This window comes from Cydia pomonella, chromosome 4 (genome assembly GCF_033807575.1).
Source record: "Cydia pomonella isolate Wapato2018A chromosome 4, ilCydPomo1, whole genome shotgun sequence".
Taxonomy (NCBI): domain Eukaryota; kingdom Metazoa; phylum Arthropoda; class Insecta; order Lepidoptera; family Tortricidae; genus Cydia; species Cydia pomonella.
Window position 1 is genome coordinate 5,480,708 of NC_084706.1, and position 15,842 is coordinate 5,496,549.

General features: G+C 37.5%; 1 protein-coding gene across 3 annotated transcripts in view; it reads left to right on the forward strand.

The window, feature by feature from the left end:
* Positions 1-15,842, forward strand: part of LOC133516911 (MOB kinase activator-like 2) — a 162,242-nt gene that overhangs the window by 8,898 nt on the left and 137,502 nt on the right. Inside the window, exon 2 of one of the 3 annotated variants that reach the window (XM_061849953.1) lies at positions 4,678-4,706. The exons of the other annotated variants lie outside the window; for them this stretch is intronic. The gene's annotated coding sequence lies outside the window, so the exon portion shown is untranslated. The remainder of the gene's footprint in view (positions 1-4,677; positions 4,707-15,842) is intronic. 3 annotated transcript variants of the gene reach the window in all.

Here is a 15,842-nt window from a genome sequence, read left to right on the forward strand (position 1 = left end):
TGGAAGAGAGGCCTATGCTCAGCAGTGGGCGATAAAAGGCTGATATGACGAAATTTTCAATTACATTTTGAAATAATGACTATCAATTACAATTACTTTTATTGAATGCAAGTTTTCGATTATCTTTATTTCCAAAATAAGATGAAAATTTTGAATGATGAGCTTTAAATTTGACTAAACAACATAGTAAATGTTTGGCTCTTTATATAAAAAAAAATGCAAATAAGCATTGTTGCAATATATTGTACAAAGGAAAATAATTTAATGGGAAATCAAACTATTAAAATTTTAGATTTTTATGCCATGGTGTTTAGTTAATGTATGAAAAAATAAAAACAGTAAGAGTAAATATAGTAATATTATTGAAATATTTTATTCGCCTGTTGGTTGGAACATTCGTCTTCTGGCAGCAATAAAATATGTTTATTTCAAGCAGCATGGCTCATAAAGGTTTGAAAAAAAAAACCCTGTCATTAAAAAGACAATATATATTAGTGTTAGATTTCGGAAGACTTTTCCCGCCCAAACACATAACGTGGTCCCGTGGCTCAGAGCACAGAATGTGGATTTACAGCTACTTACGTGTATCTATTTAAAATCTTTATACAGCACACCATACGATTAAAGTTAAATGAAAAGTATTAACCTATTTAATTAGTATAAATATTTCGTCAAGGATAAACCACAGTACGTCCGGAGTTGATAAAGCGGTATTTCCCGAACGAATCAATCATCGATCGACGTACCACGTGCACGGATCGTGTTGCTAGGGGCACGGACAGTGCACTAATGGAGTCAGAGCGTTTCAATCCTGATTCCTGCTACCACCGACCACACAGTTAATTAACTGTTGACACCAACACTGACCCATTTGCCAATTGGCCACATAAGCTTTGAGTGTCAAATACTAACTAATTGTCGATTGCACGCTACCTTTACCTAATACCTGTAAAATCAGCCGCTAATCTGGTGCTAGTGGAACCGCAAATCACAAAGGCTAATAACAACGGCCTAGAGGCTTTGGTGGTTTAATAATTAATTAATCTCTCGTCTACGTTGAACCTGTGGCTAGATCCATTATTAGCATTCAAATGTACAGTCAGCTGCAGAGAAAAGGTATCCGCCCTGCATATAAATTTGTATGCAAAGGTGCTAAGCTAATAGTATAATTTATTACTGACTGTACATTAATATTTTAATAAAAGTACGTACATTAGTGGATGCTTTGCACGCTATTTGGATATCATGAACAACAAAAGATCAGATTTTTCAGAACAGCCTAACGCTAATTAACCAGTTATCTTTTATAATGATCTTCATTAGCAGTTCCACTTCACCAAATAATGCTTTCCATGAGCACATATTACGAGTTACTATAAAATGCCCAAATCCATCTAGTTGTCCCTCTAATAGCAGAGTGCGAGGGAACTACCAACAATATTGAGGAAAATCCTGTCAATATCCTTACGTGACGACAACGTACGAACTGTTAAGTATATATGTAATAAATAATAATAATAAATAAATATTATAGGACATTATTACACAAATTGACTAAGTCCCTCAGTAAGTTCAATAAGGCTTGTGTTGAGGGTACTTACACAACGATAGATTTAAATAAAAAAATAGAAACCCATGACTCAGGAACAAATATCCATGCTGATCACACGAATAAATGCCCTTACCAGGATTTGAACCCGGAACCATCGGCTTCGTAGGCAGGGTCACTACCCACTAGGCCAGACCGGTCGTCAAAATGTATACCTTTAAAAACAAAAAAAATACATATATCAATGTTCAGCTGTCTCCTAGACATCGGGAAGCAAATATCACTACGAATTGAAACCCTCCCTTCTTTACGTCGGTTAAAAAGAGCCGTCTTCACTAATGGTACTTTGTGCAATGAGGGGGGTAAGTAAAATTTTAGAAGCGAGGTTGGTAATCCCGACAGCCGAAGGCTGGAGAGAATTAAAGACCCGATTTTGCAATATTCTTACCCCCGGAGTTACACTCAATATTTTTCATTATACTTCGAACAAAAAACTAAATTTTAAGCGAAATTATTCTTAAATACGGAGACATATCAAACATTCGTCCGCCATACTATGGAAGGTGGAGGTAAGGAATGGAATCTCCATGTACCAAAAAGTGACATCAAAAAACCTTAAATAGGTGGCGCTACAATCCTAGAATACTTGAAAAAAAATCTAATCATAGACAGCGCACTTCACTCCGTCAATAACGCCTAGGTTCTTAGCTACTCTAGCGCTACTCTGGCGCTACTCTGGAGAGATTTGGAACTATTATTTATAGCTGACAGCTTTGCTAAATGACGAATCTATAAGGGTTCCGTTTTTTGCCATTTGGCTACGGAACCCTAAAAACATAACGGCTTTAAAGATATTCAATACATACGTACTTTTTAACTATCAAAAATAATAACAGTAGGTATATTGAGAATGTCTAAACTTTCGACAGATGAGGAAAAATAAGTAGTTATTTTTCCTCATCTGTCGAAAGAAACCAAAGTGATATTTTTATGTTTCTGCATCCGTCCACACAAGCCGTGTTATTTGTTAGTGACGAAGACGTTTCTTTCGCACAATAAGAGCGCGCGGTGACGTGCGTCCGTGAGCGCGCGTGGCAACCAACTGGCTGACTTTTGTACCGTAAACGGGACGAGTTTCGTAGGCATAAATTCGAGCTCGCGCGGAGAGTTCCATAGGCCTGGCTTGGTGCTTGGCAAAAGCAAATGCACGACTTACTATTAAAAAATCCTTATATTTGGGCGTTTTCTTTCACTTAACTGTGTATCATTAACGGCCGGTTAGCAATCGTTACAAAGCTGGCGGTCAATATCAAATCCCATACATTTTGCGGGAAAGGGACGGTTAGACGTTACTGAAACACAACTTAAGTTGCGCTTTAAAGACGATTGCTGTGGCTGTAACAAAATTGAATTTATCGATAGGAAACTATCTGCGTCGACTGCGCCAGCTTCCGCTGCGACTCCTCCTCTCACTTAACTTCCCTCTCAGCTGCAGAAATTGAAGCAAAAATTTGTGCAATATCCTCTTTCCCGCCTCGCTGCAGGATGTTGGTAATATGCTTTTAAATTTCCCGGAAAACCGGGAATCTGATTTGCACCAGTACGGAGTAAGACTGCAAGCCTTAATTGATTGATAGGGTATGATGCCATGAATATACGTCACCACTGTCACCATACATCATCCCTATCAATTAATGGCTTTTACGGAGATATAGGTATGTCCCTTAATTGCTTGTTACTTGATACATTTTGAAAAATCTGAGTTAGGTATAGAGTATCGCATACTAATTTATGCGATTATCTGATAAACATACCTATTTGTTTTAAATGGAATGCTTGCCTTTAATTTGCTCATATAAAAAAAAAGTTTGATTCACATTACATCGTTCTAAATAAATGAACATTTCTTGTCATCAATTTGTTTTTTCAAATAGTAGGAAGTAAAGTCATATGAAACCCCATCGCCATGGGATCATAATCATGGAGTCTTTGACAGTTAGATTGTAAATACTCGCCGGGTCTGATCCTCCGGCGCCGCCGGGCCGGAGGTGATCTGGTCGAGTATTGGGGTGCGGCTAAACTGAGGTGATGGTTTGGTGGCACCGGTGGTGGGTTCATGGGTTGTGGTCTAATGCTAAAGTAGCTGAATAGTGTTGGACTGTGGCTGAAATGGTCTAGTTCTGTGTGGGCTCAAATTTTAAACTAGTTTACACTGTCAACATTGATGCGATTAAGAGTCACACGAATCCGCCGCCAAAAAGCCGCTCCCATACAAGCGAAGTTACGCTCTTATTTAAAAACGAAATGCTTAAACTACATGAAACTTGGCATGAACATCTACGTAACATGTCTGTGTGTGTATGTCTGGTACTAGTTTTAGTTGTAAAAAAATGTTATAACTATTACAAGCAAAATACAGCAAGTAGAAGGTTTGTATGTACAGTTTCTACTCACTCTCATTTCTTTGTTTTATCATTTCTAGCAACGCTACAACGTTGTAGCCGCCGTGCAGTTCAGAATCGCGACGACTCAAATAAAAAGCTTCGATTTGTAGTGAAGTGTTATAGTTTTCCAAAAGGTACTGGTTTACAAGGGATTCGTAACAAACGGTTAAATGTAGAAAGTGGTTGTTGTTTGTATGGAGGATGATGACAGAGTGATACATTTGCAAGATTGAACAATTACAAAGGGTTTTGAATGTAGGTACATCTGATAGCCCACGACAAAAATTGTGTGGAGCGCTGACTTTGATGCTTTAGAAAAAGCCTCCGAATACTAGCCGAGCCCGACGGCTGATTTTTTCATATGAAAGGTTGCGTTCGCAATATTCCTACTCCCGGGCGTTGAGAGACTTTACAAAAAACAAAGGAAATAAAATCGGCCTTGTTTTATTATTTCTAACAACGAAAACAGAACTAGTACCAGACATAGATATATTTTAATGTCGTTTTAAAATGAGAGCGTAACTTCGATTATGGCGGCGGCTAAAACTTGTAAAATGTTATGCGAAAAATCCCTGGTGGGTGTAGACTGAACTGATGGTTTGTTCTGGTGATAGTGTAGCTGGCTGGTTTGCGCTGTTGGTGTGCAAATCGACCGCCAATGAACGTTCGCCTTATTTGTTGCAGGTGAGTCGCTTGCTGGCTCGCCGCCTTATGTAAGTCCACATCATATTGTCTCGGCCAGTTGTGGCATCCACAGAGATCTCTTTAGGCTAAACGAGAACTCGCATACGATAGATCGGTTGAATCGGTAGTACTTCAGTATAGTCAGTAATGTAATCTAATTTGCATGCTGGTTCTCGCGCCATCTGTGTCTTTGTCTTCACACGTGACATAAGTGACTTTGTTAAGGGATATTAGAGGAAATTGCAATGGTAAATTTTACAATATCAATAGTTTGCTTCAAATTCAATGTTTCTTGTTCTAATGGTTGAATTAACGTGCCTTTAAAACAAAAGTCAGTTTTGCAATAAACCTACCTATGGGCAGTTTATCAGTTCCATGACGCACAGAGCCAAGGCTACACGCGGTATGACTAAGCTCAAAAACGTCTAGCTTTCTCGAAGAACCCTCCTTCGTTATTCAGTCCACGTGCCTACCGTCGATGCAGAATTGTAGACAATGTCATGTGTTGTGTTGTCGAAATGTCCATCAGGTTTTACAAATACTTCGGCTGTCGGCGAATTTAAATTTCTGTATTTTTTCGAGAAAATATAAAAATTGTAATGACTATGCCCGTTTTAAAATTTTAAGTATTTTAAATTGTTGCGACACTTGCGAAGAATAATATCGCTGCCGCCGTGTGTAATTATTGTAATTAGCGTAGCTGTCTCCTTAACACACGAATTAAACAACCTGGCTAGCTGTTGAGATGCCTTCCTGTTCCTTTGTTGAATCAGGCTTAAGCAGCAAAAACTGGAATACCGACATTTGTTTTAAATATAAAGTATTTCGCTCCAGAATTTCATATTAAATTAAACCTTAGATTGGGTGGAACGGTAGAGCCCTAAAATTCGCTTTGCTCTTAATAGCGTTCTGTAAAGTTCAAAGGACTCTGTTGTTTACCGATTAATGTAGCTTTTTTTAAGGCTTTATTCGCTGAGTATTTCGTACGTGCTTTTTAAACACAACGGGTTTCTGTGGTCACAATCATAATGTATAAGGACCGTTCATAAACCGTTTAGTTGTTTCGAGCTTTGAGGCCGTTGGAAATACCTAGAGCTATGTAACGTAAGCAAAGTTTTAGGCAAATAGCGTTTTCAAACGTCATACACATTCCAACTACAAAGGACTGCTATTATCCAAACCAAGGAGCAAATAACTTTTCTTTCCTAATCCTGGAAAATGACCACTTAATGAGCTGTGTACATTAAGGACGATTTTTATTGCATCTTGCATACCTATTAGGCCTGTAAAGCAGCGATCTTTTGTTTTTAAACATCAAATTGTGACACGACGTCTATGTATTCAACCATCAAATAGTAGTACATTCGTAATTTGTATAATATTTTTTAATATTTAATTTAATATTTTTTTTCATTGCTAGCTTGAGAAAAGTACTATACAAATCTCGGCGAGAAACGGGGTTGCCTATATCTACTTGGCCTGCAATCCTTCGTTTCTCGGCCTCTATAGTAATGTATTATTAGATTATTACCCTTTTATTCTACCGGTAGAAATACGGGGGATTTGCAAATGAATGACCACGATACCCAGCTTTGTAAATAACGACTATAAACAAGCGTATGCTATGCTCACGCACTCTGCAAACCTGTGCACTCCTTTTTTTAGCCCGAACTGAGAAAACCTAGACAGCCACGTTACCGGTCGGAAACATAAAAATAATATTCACACACATGTAGACTAGTAAAGACTGTTTTGTAACATAAAGTTGATATAGGCAGCCTGCGCATTGTCCCTGTACTGCAGTGGCGGACCGTTATCGCGGAGCTACCGACCGTTGCGTTGCGGTCGGCGCGGCGCCATACTAAAACACCAACTACACACAAGTGTGTACCCGACGGCTTCGGAAGTGCTCATGTAAACGCTTTGTGAGGAAAGCTTTCGATCTGTATAACATACAATTTAGAGTACCAGTGCAGGAATAATAAATTTATATACCAGTTTAAGCGTTTCTATTTATCATTGTGCTATCGCCCCCGGGTTAACTATCAGATTCAATTGATTCCTGACAGTTTGCAGGGTCCTAGAGGTGCCTTAAGAGGCAACAGGAGCGGTCATTCATTTCTCCATACAAACGTACTCGACTGTTTCCTTCGTGGTTTTTAAAACTAGAGCAATGATTTTTTTAACACAGATTATTATTATTAATATCTGTGTCGGACTGTTTTGCTTTTTTTGATATTTTTGTTTCTTAAGGCGCTAGAGTACTACAAATATTCGCAAAAACAGCCTAATTTACGAGGCCGCAAAGATAAGCATGGTATTCAGAACTGACATCAATGAGCTTGTCGAGTACGAAACACCATTTTTTGAGATTTTTACGCAGAATTCTTCGCCTAACCTGGCGATGACTAATCTGCGGTCAGATGCTTACAATGTCACCGAATGTACGTGCCGTATCGAATCGCGCGGGAGGGGAGTGAAGTCATCGAGCCAACTTATGCGCAAGTGGTACAACACCAGGAAGTAAATATACGTACCTACTGAAATATGTAAAATTAACGAATTATGTTTTCCTGAATACTAGTGGCATCCTACGTTAAAGGGACAGCCTTGAAGGCGTTTTTTTAAAACCATTTTGTAAGGAAGGTACCGTAGTTTTTTTTTTACATTTTATTTTAACGTTCTGTTGCCATACATGATTTATGTGTTCTTGCTAAATTGCAGCTTTCTAGCACAAACGATCACGGAGCAAAGCCACGGACGGACAGACAGGACAGGACTTGGCGAAACTATAAGGGTTCCTAGTTGACTACGGAACCCTAAAAACAGAATACTCTGCATCAGAGGTCGGTTCTTTTTAGGTACATTAATGAGGTACATACACGCTGTGCCCATAATATAAGCTTTTTCAGGTTATTACATTTAAAAAAATTGCCATTTCTCGATGAATAAAAAACAATCCACAATGGACTGACTGAGAGTCAACTTTCAAAACATGCTCCCTAAAATTCTGATGATTTTTTGGAAGCTGTTGTTTGCAATAATAATTAACATGTAACTGATAAATTTAGTCACACGAGACAACAATGAGCCACTGTTTATCGTAAAAAATCGCATCCGACATGTTTCGTAATGTCCTAAAATAATGTCGAAACATTGGCATCGGCTCCTACTACGTCGATACTGTCGATGTTTAGGTATTATATTCCTTTAAGACTCATTTTATTTTGTCTTTCTTGTGTAAGTTTTGAGAACAATGAACATTTACGTCACAGATGAGCTGAGCCAGAGTTAGTGCTTCATCCGATCGATCGGATCGAGCTGTTGATGAGGTTTATGAGTCATGAGAGTAATAGGCAACTATTCAACACTCAAAAGAAATTCACGTTAATAATTACATTGTAGGTATAAAATTTAGGGCCTATTTCGCCAAAACCGACGAGCGTGTATGAGGAATGTCATGAAAGTGAAGGAAGCGAAAGAGGTATGTCAGGATCGTAGCAAGTGGAAATCCGTGGTCTCTGCCTACCCCTTCGGGAAATAGGCGTGATTATATGTATGTATGTATGTATGTATTCGAGTGATAGACAGGCACATGACATTTGATTTAACATACTGACATTTTAAGTAGGTAGGTACTTATAATCTATTTTTTTTTAGCCCTCGATTGATCACTACTTTACCGATGGATCCCGCTGGGAAAAATCAGAACAATAGTAACATTTAAAAGTCGCGAAAATCTCGTCTTAGGTTAGGTACATAATGGAATAGTTGTTCGTTTTTGTTCGCTTTAGAAAGAACTGCGCAGAAGGATGGAAATATTTATCGGGTTCTTTATACGATACTTTATGATTCTTAAGTATCGTGATTATTAATTTATCACTCACTTTACCGCATAAATAAAGTACCTATTTTGGGCCTTATGCTTACTTTTACGGAGATTTTTCAAGTACCTATATACATTATATGTTTAATTTCGAGGACTCGGGGGCTAGGGCAGCGGTGCTGCATAGGTGCAACAAGTGTGTTGTGTCTATTGCATGAAGCTTGCCTTCTGTACGACGCTCTTATAGTTTGTTTAGTTCAGTTTCAGTTCTCTGCGCTTACGAGTAATGAGTCATCAACCAAACCACTCTCGGCGCCTTAATACTTATTTGTTTACATTTAAGCGCGAGCTCAAACGTGTTTTATGCACAATATGAGGATTGTGCGACAGTCAAACGTGTGTAGAGGCACGTGGCAAGAATATATCGAAAAACCGGAACCTTGAACAACACAAGACATAATATAGTGTTAGTACGTACTTTTAATGTCTGCATACTTGCTATATTGACCCGACGGCCATTTGTCCGGTGCAAGGTGCTAAAGGTTGGTAAAAAGAATACTACTTTTTCTTGATATTTTCATGGCTGTTTTTATGTATGTTTTAAAAAATATTGTTAAAAAATGATAATCAACATTGCCAGACCATTTTCGCCGGCGGTAACTTTTACCAGACGCTTTAAAACTGTCAAAAGGATATTGTAACTTTACAATACAATACGATACAAATCCTCTTTATTGCACAACCTCAAAATAACCTTTACAGAGAGACATACATAATACATGAAGACAGAGGTGACAACAGGCGGTCTTATCGCTAAAGAGCGATCTCTACCAGACAACCTTTAGGTAGCGGAGAAGTGATAATATTAATTTAACTATTTAGGAGGTGCAAAAAACCATTTCCACTGGCAGTAACTTTTACAAGACGCTTTAAAGCTGTCGAAAAAATGTTGTAACTTTACTTACAATATTTTTATTATGTGGGGTCTGGGGAATGATTGGGCCCCTCTAATTGGTGTGGCTACTTACAAAATGTAATAGTAATAGTTCACTGAGTATCGTATATAAAAAATCAAGAGTGAGAATATAAGTAAAGTTACAAGATCTTTTGACAGCTTTAAAGCGTCTTGTAAAAGTTACTGCCAGCGGAAATGGTCTGGCAATGTTGATTATCAACTTTTAACAAAAATTTCTAAAACATACATAAAAATCAGCCATGGGAATTTACGAAAACTCATTAGTAATTTACGAAAACGTTAGTAATATTTGTACCTACCTTTAACACCCTGTACCGGACAAATGGCCGTCGGGTCATTAGAGCAAGTATGCAGACATTAAAAGTACATACTAACACTATATTATCCCATACATTTTAGTCATGAGAAAATAAGTAAGGTCTGGCGGCTCTGGGATCTTGCTCTATAGCCCCTGAGATAGACTGGCTAAAGCAAAGACTATCCATCTTTCCATATATCTTTTTACCGAACGCACATTTGTATTTTTTTTATGTACTTTGATATCCACACATTATTTGGAAATAATCATTTAAAAGATTTACTATAATATGCATGACCACTTTTTGTCGTGGACAGTCTTTACTACCTACAGTAGGCTGTTAATAAAAGATATGACACGTTCAATGGAGATTTCCATGTCTCCATTCATACGAAGTGACAGAAGTAAACTTATCTTCACGCTAGTGCTGATGCTGCTGTTCTGTGCTGTGTAGAAAGTAGTGTTCATTTGTTCCGGTTAAGGAAACTAGCGTCTACGTTTTTGGCTTGTGAATTGAAGTTTATCCGCTTATAGTGATGACGAGGTAGATTCCGTCTGAACTGAACCTGATTAAAAGCTATACTAGTATTACAACAATTATTCCTGTATACTAATATTATTGACGCTAAAGTTATATCGAGGATGTGATTGCATTTTGGTAGGCGCACATAGGTAACAGAAACACTCACAGATTAGTAGATTATTGCAGAGGCCGCGGGAAAGCGCAATTCGTGGATGAGTTTCGATTTTGACGGACGACGCGAAGAAGACGAATTCACGAATTGCTGTTCCTGCCGAGGCATATATAGTGCTTTTCGCCAAGCATGCGAGGAAATCAGGTAACATAATCATAATTTAAACATGAACCAGAACTCAAATCGAACCTTCACATCAAAAACGTCAAAAACAATTTCCCTCTTTAATTCTTTTTTAAAAGTTAAATGCATAACTATTCTACCATTCAATATAATTGTCTAATATAAGCTGCACGCATGAAATCCTTAAAAATTTTTTTATATAGTCTTTGATTTGATTAAGCAGTATTCGCACGATCATACACGTCGGTCTTAATGATGCTGACCGGGGCGGGGGTCGTGTAGACGCAGCCCTCGGCTTTATTAATTGGCTGTATTCTGCTTTCATTAGTGGATACATGTTTTTAAAAAGTTTAAAACAATACAGTAATAACTTTCCCGTCCGCTAAAACACGACAATAATGGTTTGAATTTTTTTAATTTTCGTTTGACCATAACGAAGAATTTCCCGTACTATTTTTGCTACAATAAGGTGAACATTTCCGAGCATATTGGGGAAAAATATGTAATTAGATAGTATCAATTATACACAAAATAAATAATAGTACTACCGTACAGAAATGACACTTCCTACAAAACCGAAGTTTGACAGCGATTGAGGTCGAATTATGGTCCCTTTCTAATGTATGGCACTATCCCTTTCGGCCATTTAGGGTTGTCAAAATTGAAGTCATTATCTTATCTGTGGTCGTGCACGGTGCAGGGACGTCAAGTTGTGCCAACCCCAATAATGAGCCGGGAAAGCCGAAAGGAGGAGCGTCGCCTCACTGCCATGATGAACAACAGAATAGTTCATATCCTAGAATTAATCCCGCAAGTTTGTAAGTGTAAGCAAGAGTCGTAACTGAAGTTCGTATGGCACTGCAATTAAAGTATATCATCAGGTGACAAGCAAATCTCACTAATTACCACCACAAGTTCATAGCGATAATGAACCATAATATTACTAAAATAAGGTTGATTTTTGTTAGTGAGTTTTGCTTGTCACCTGACGAGATATTCTTCGCGTACGATGCAAATAAAAAAAATCTAAATCCGTTTATGACAAGTTTTATAGCACTTTGTTATTTATTCGTTACTTTAGACTAGGGTTACCACCTTCTACAGAAAAATAGTATTTTTGGTAAAATATTGAAAAAATATATTATTTACTGGGAAAATGGAAAAAAATAGGACACCGATTTGAGGCGAAGTACGGCGTTTAAAAATCCAATTCGCATACGATGCGATATCATATTGTATACCCCTTTCTAGAACGATACTATATATTCTAGTACAGGTGGCAACCCTACTTTAGACATGCTAATGCTTATTTGTTTAGCATTGACATTTACACGGATTACGTTGGTCAATACAGAAAAGGCTCGAATAATTTGTTTTAGTTAATCTTGAAAACAAGTTTGGTGCGATTCGCGATTCGCCTGACTCAAATGGTCGTCGTAAGAACTGATGCAACCAGTGCAGTGTGATACATTATGCTCAGCCTTTAAGTACATACTTAGTCCGACTGACTAGGGTAAAGCCAAAAGAAATGATTTTATTGACGATAGAAATACCTTTAAGCCAGTAGCTTGATTTCGATAGTAAGATAAAAGTTAAATACTCGTAAATATTTTGTTTTTGTTTTCATCATGAATTAAGCACGCTAGTATCCAGTATAATTGAGACATGAGAACATCATGTTATCGCTTTATTATACTGTGTAAATTAATTTTAGTTTAGGACAGAAGACCTTATACATCTCTTTTTTTTTGTGTTTTATTTGATTGCACTATTTTTAACGATTCTGACACTTAGATACCTTTACATCTTTAAGTAAGTTTAAGCTAGTAATTTTGTGAAGCTGTATCGTCTTTTATATAACAATATCTGGGAGAATAAAAACTCAAAAATGCGCGTTTTCCCAGAGATAAGACCTAGCTGGATCGATTTATCGCCACTGAAATCCCCCGTATCGCAAATTTCATCGAAATCGTTAGAGCCGTTTCCGAGTTCCGCAAAATATCTTATACCTTTAAACGAGCAATTCTTGTATATATATATATATATATATATTTCTGTGATCTCGGAAACGGCTCTAACGATTTCGCTGAAATTTGGTATATGGGTGTTTTTCGGGGTATACAATCTATCTAGATTAGTCTTATGTTTGGGAAAACGCGTGTTTTCGAGTTTTCATGCGTTTTTCTTACGACGCAGAATATGGTCGCTAATTTCGTATTGCCGGCCAGTGTCTGTTTGGTCCAGCGGGTTAAGACGCGGACTGCTAAACGAGTGATACGGGTTCGAATCTCACCCGGTGACTAACTCTTTTTTTTTATATGTTCAAGTTTATATATAATTATTTAATTTTTATTGTTTTAGACAAGTTTAGTTTAGTAAAAAAATGTAGTTAAGATTATCACCTATACACCACCATATTACAATAAACAGTTTTAACCGAGCAAAGCTCGGTCGCCCAGGTACTATATATATATATATATATAAGAATTGCTCGTTTAAAGGTATAAGATATACAAGCACTAAATGTTATGTCTCACAGCTACCTACATGTAGTAATACTATTTAACTATAAATATATAAGCCCATTAGCTTAAACATGCAATGCTCGCTTAAAAATCTTTGCTTATGGTGGCGTCGTTGATCGGGTCGCCACTTTCCCGAATGAAGGTTGAGGGAGGCGATGGCTGAGATGCGCGTCATACTTGTGAACGGGTGCTATTTGTGGAGACTGTTCTCGTATGTTTCTTTTATCTTAAGGAATGTTTTAATTGAACAAGATTTTGACTCTTCGAGATCCTATATATCTCTAAGGATGATTTGATTAAGTATATAATCTTTTAGTTCTGACACTTAGAGACATTTACACCTCTAAATAATTTTAGATTATTTTTTAGGAGGCAACGGGAGACCCCCACGCTGGGAGCTTTCTCGCGCAAAGGTTTGCCATAGCGATATGGCGCGGGTATGCCGCCTGCATGATGGGCACCCTGCCAAGAGGCTAGGGTTTGCTTTAGGTATTTTATTTTTTCTAGGTAGGTTTAGTTTTAGTAGTTTTATTTTATAAGTAGTCATAATTTCGTTTTATTTAATTAATGTATCCGCATACTCATCTTTTGAATTAATTTATTAATACTTCACCTACACCTACTTTATAGTTCAAAAAAATCCATGATACACCTGTTACCTTAAGATACTTTATACATCTCTTAAGTAATAATAATACCTTAGTTTGCATTTATATTTTCAGTTAATTATAGTTTTTAATTGTTGATGTGCTTATTAGGGTTTTTTTGCTTGTATGTAAATTCCATGTTGACGTGTAAAAGTGCCCTTGTGGCCTTTTTGCTGAATAATGTTGAAGTTGAAGTTAATATACTTATGCTATATTTTAAACAACCAGAAAGAAATTTATATTCGTAAACAATTATTGTTTTACATTATTAAATTATACAAACGGGACTTAATCGCGTATTGAGTTTAAAATTTACCTTCGATTTATCGTTTTTTTTTTAAGAATGCAGCGTTTCAGTTAAAACAATGCCATATGACCACACTGACAATCAATCGACGTATACAAATATGTTTGAAAATGACACATTTAAACTTTTCAATAATGTAATCGTATATAGAAGGCGGCAGAGTATAGACGGATAAATATAGCCTGGAATAGGTTGTAGATCGTTATTAGCGCGGGTGGAAGGCGGGTCTGCGGGTCAAGGTCGGAGGGGACAGGCTGTAAATACACGCCAGCATCAGACGGCTCGAGGTACTCGTGACATTAGTTTGGGTGCATGATCATCGAGGGGTTGTTTGCAGGCAAGTCCAAAATCTATCTATAGCCAGAGGCTTTAATATTTTAATATACATTATACAAGGCTGAGAACCTCCATACACCGCCGTATTGTTGTAGAATCTCTACGCTCGTGGTTCAATTATGGAATCTTTCGCTTGCTCGGGTATCAGTATTAGTCCGAAGGGTTAAACAACAACTTTGCCCCCTTGTAAAACAAATAACTATTTGATCATACTCTCAAGAACCGCAAAGGATAACTTTATTGGATTGCAAATTAATTTACAATTTGGTAACTCTTCTGAAATTTTAGGTAATTTGAGAAAATGATATGGGCATTTTTGATAAGATCTAGTAAATATTGCGGTGACAAAACTACCAAGCCGTTAGAGGCTAAAGCGTGACAAATATATTACTGTATGTAAAACAGGTAGGTAGGTACGAGTATGTAGGAAGTTTTCCCCATCACGTGTGGTATGTTCTGCGCTGGAGCAGCAGGGTTATTGCATACCTAAGTAAGTATAAATAAATAAAATGTCCCTTTATAACACGAATTCAAGCACCTAGTACTTGGTCCCATTATCTGTCACACTTGTAAAAAGGGGTAATTATATTAAATTTTCAATATGGTTTTAAATATTCAAAATAAAATGGTCAATATGTTAACCATTTATTTTTTAGTTCGAAACCATGAGTGTCGTGTCGTGTCGTGTCCCATGAGTCCCATCCTATATTTAGTTACCAGAAATCCTGACATTACTATGACCTACCGCGTTGATCGCAATAATTGTTGCAAAAATCACCCTTATTTTACCACCATAGATAATCAATGAAAGTCAAATAAGGGTTGTCGAAGCTATGTACCCACGTAATTGCCTTTAGCACCTACGCTTATAATGGAATTCCATTCCAACACCCGAGATCTCCGTGGTGGTCTTGGAGACGTGGTACATACTTAGCTCTAGGTGCGCACACGCCGCTTGCGAGGTGACAAGGGTTCATTGTTTTGCGGGGAGACTGCCGCACTATGCGTAATACTGTAGGTACTGTGACACCACGTACATTTGTAATTACGTGCTCCGACGGCGCGGGTACCGGTTTTGTGTTTTTCCTCAATGATGTCCTCTTTTTGTGTCGTTGAGCTTATAGAAGTTAAAAAAAAAACCGGTCAACCGCGAGTTCGTTTTACTTGCGCACCGAGGGTTCCGTACAAACTTTGAATTATCTCGTGTAACTATAAAGGCGAAAAACTTTTGATCAGAAGCACCTATACTGATTATAATTGTGTACAGTGCCATCTATTGACAAATTGTTGTAACTAATTTGCGCGATGTAATGCACGTATGTTGGTTTTTCGGTTAATGAACAATTTGAGCTCTTTTAAATGATATCCCACTTGACCTAGTCACTAGACTTTTAAATTTTGCCCCTCTTCATGTGGGGCATTTCCCATTGTT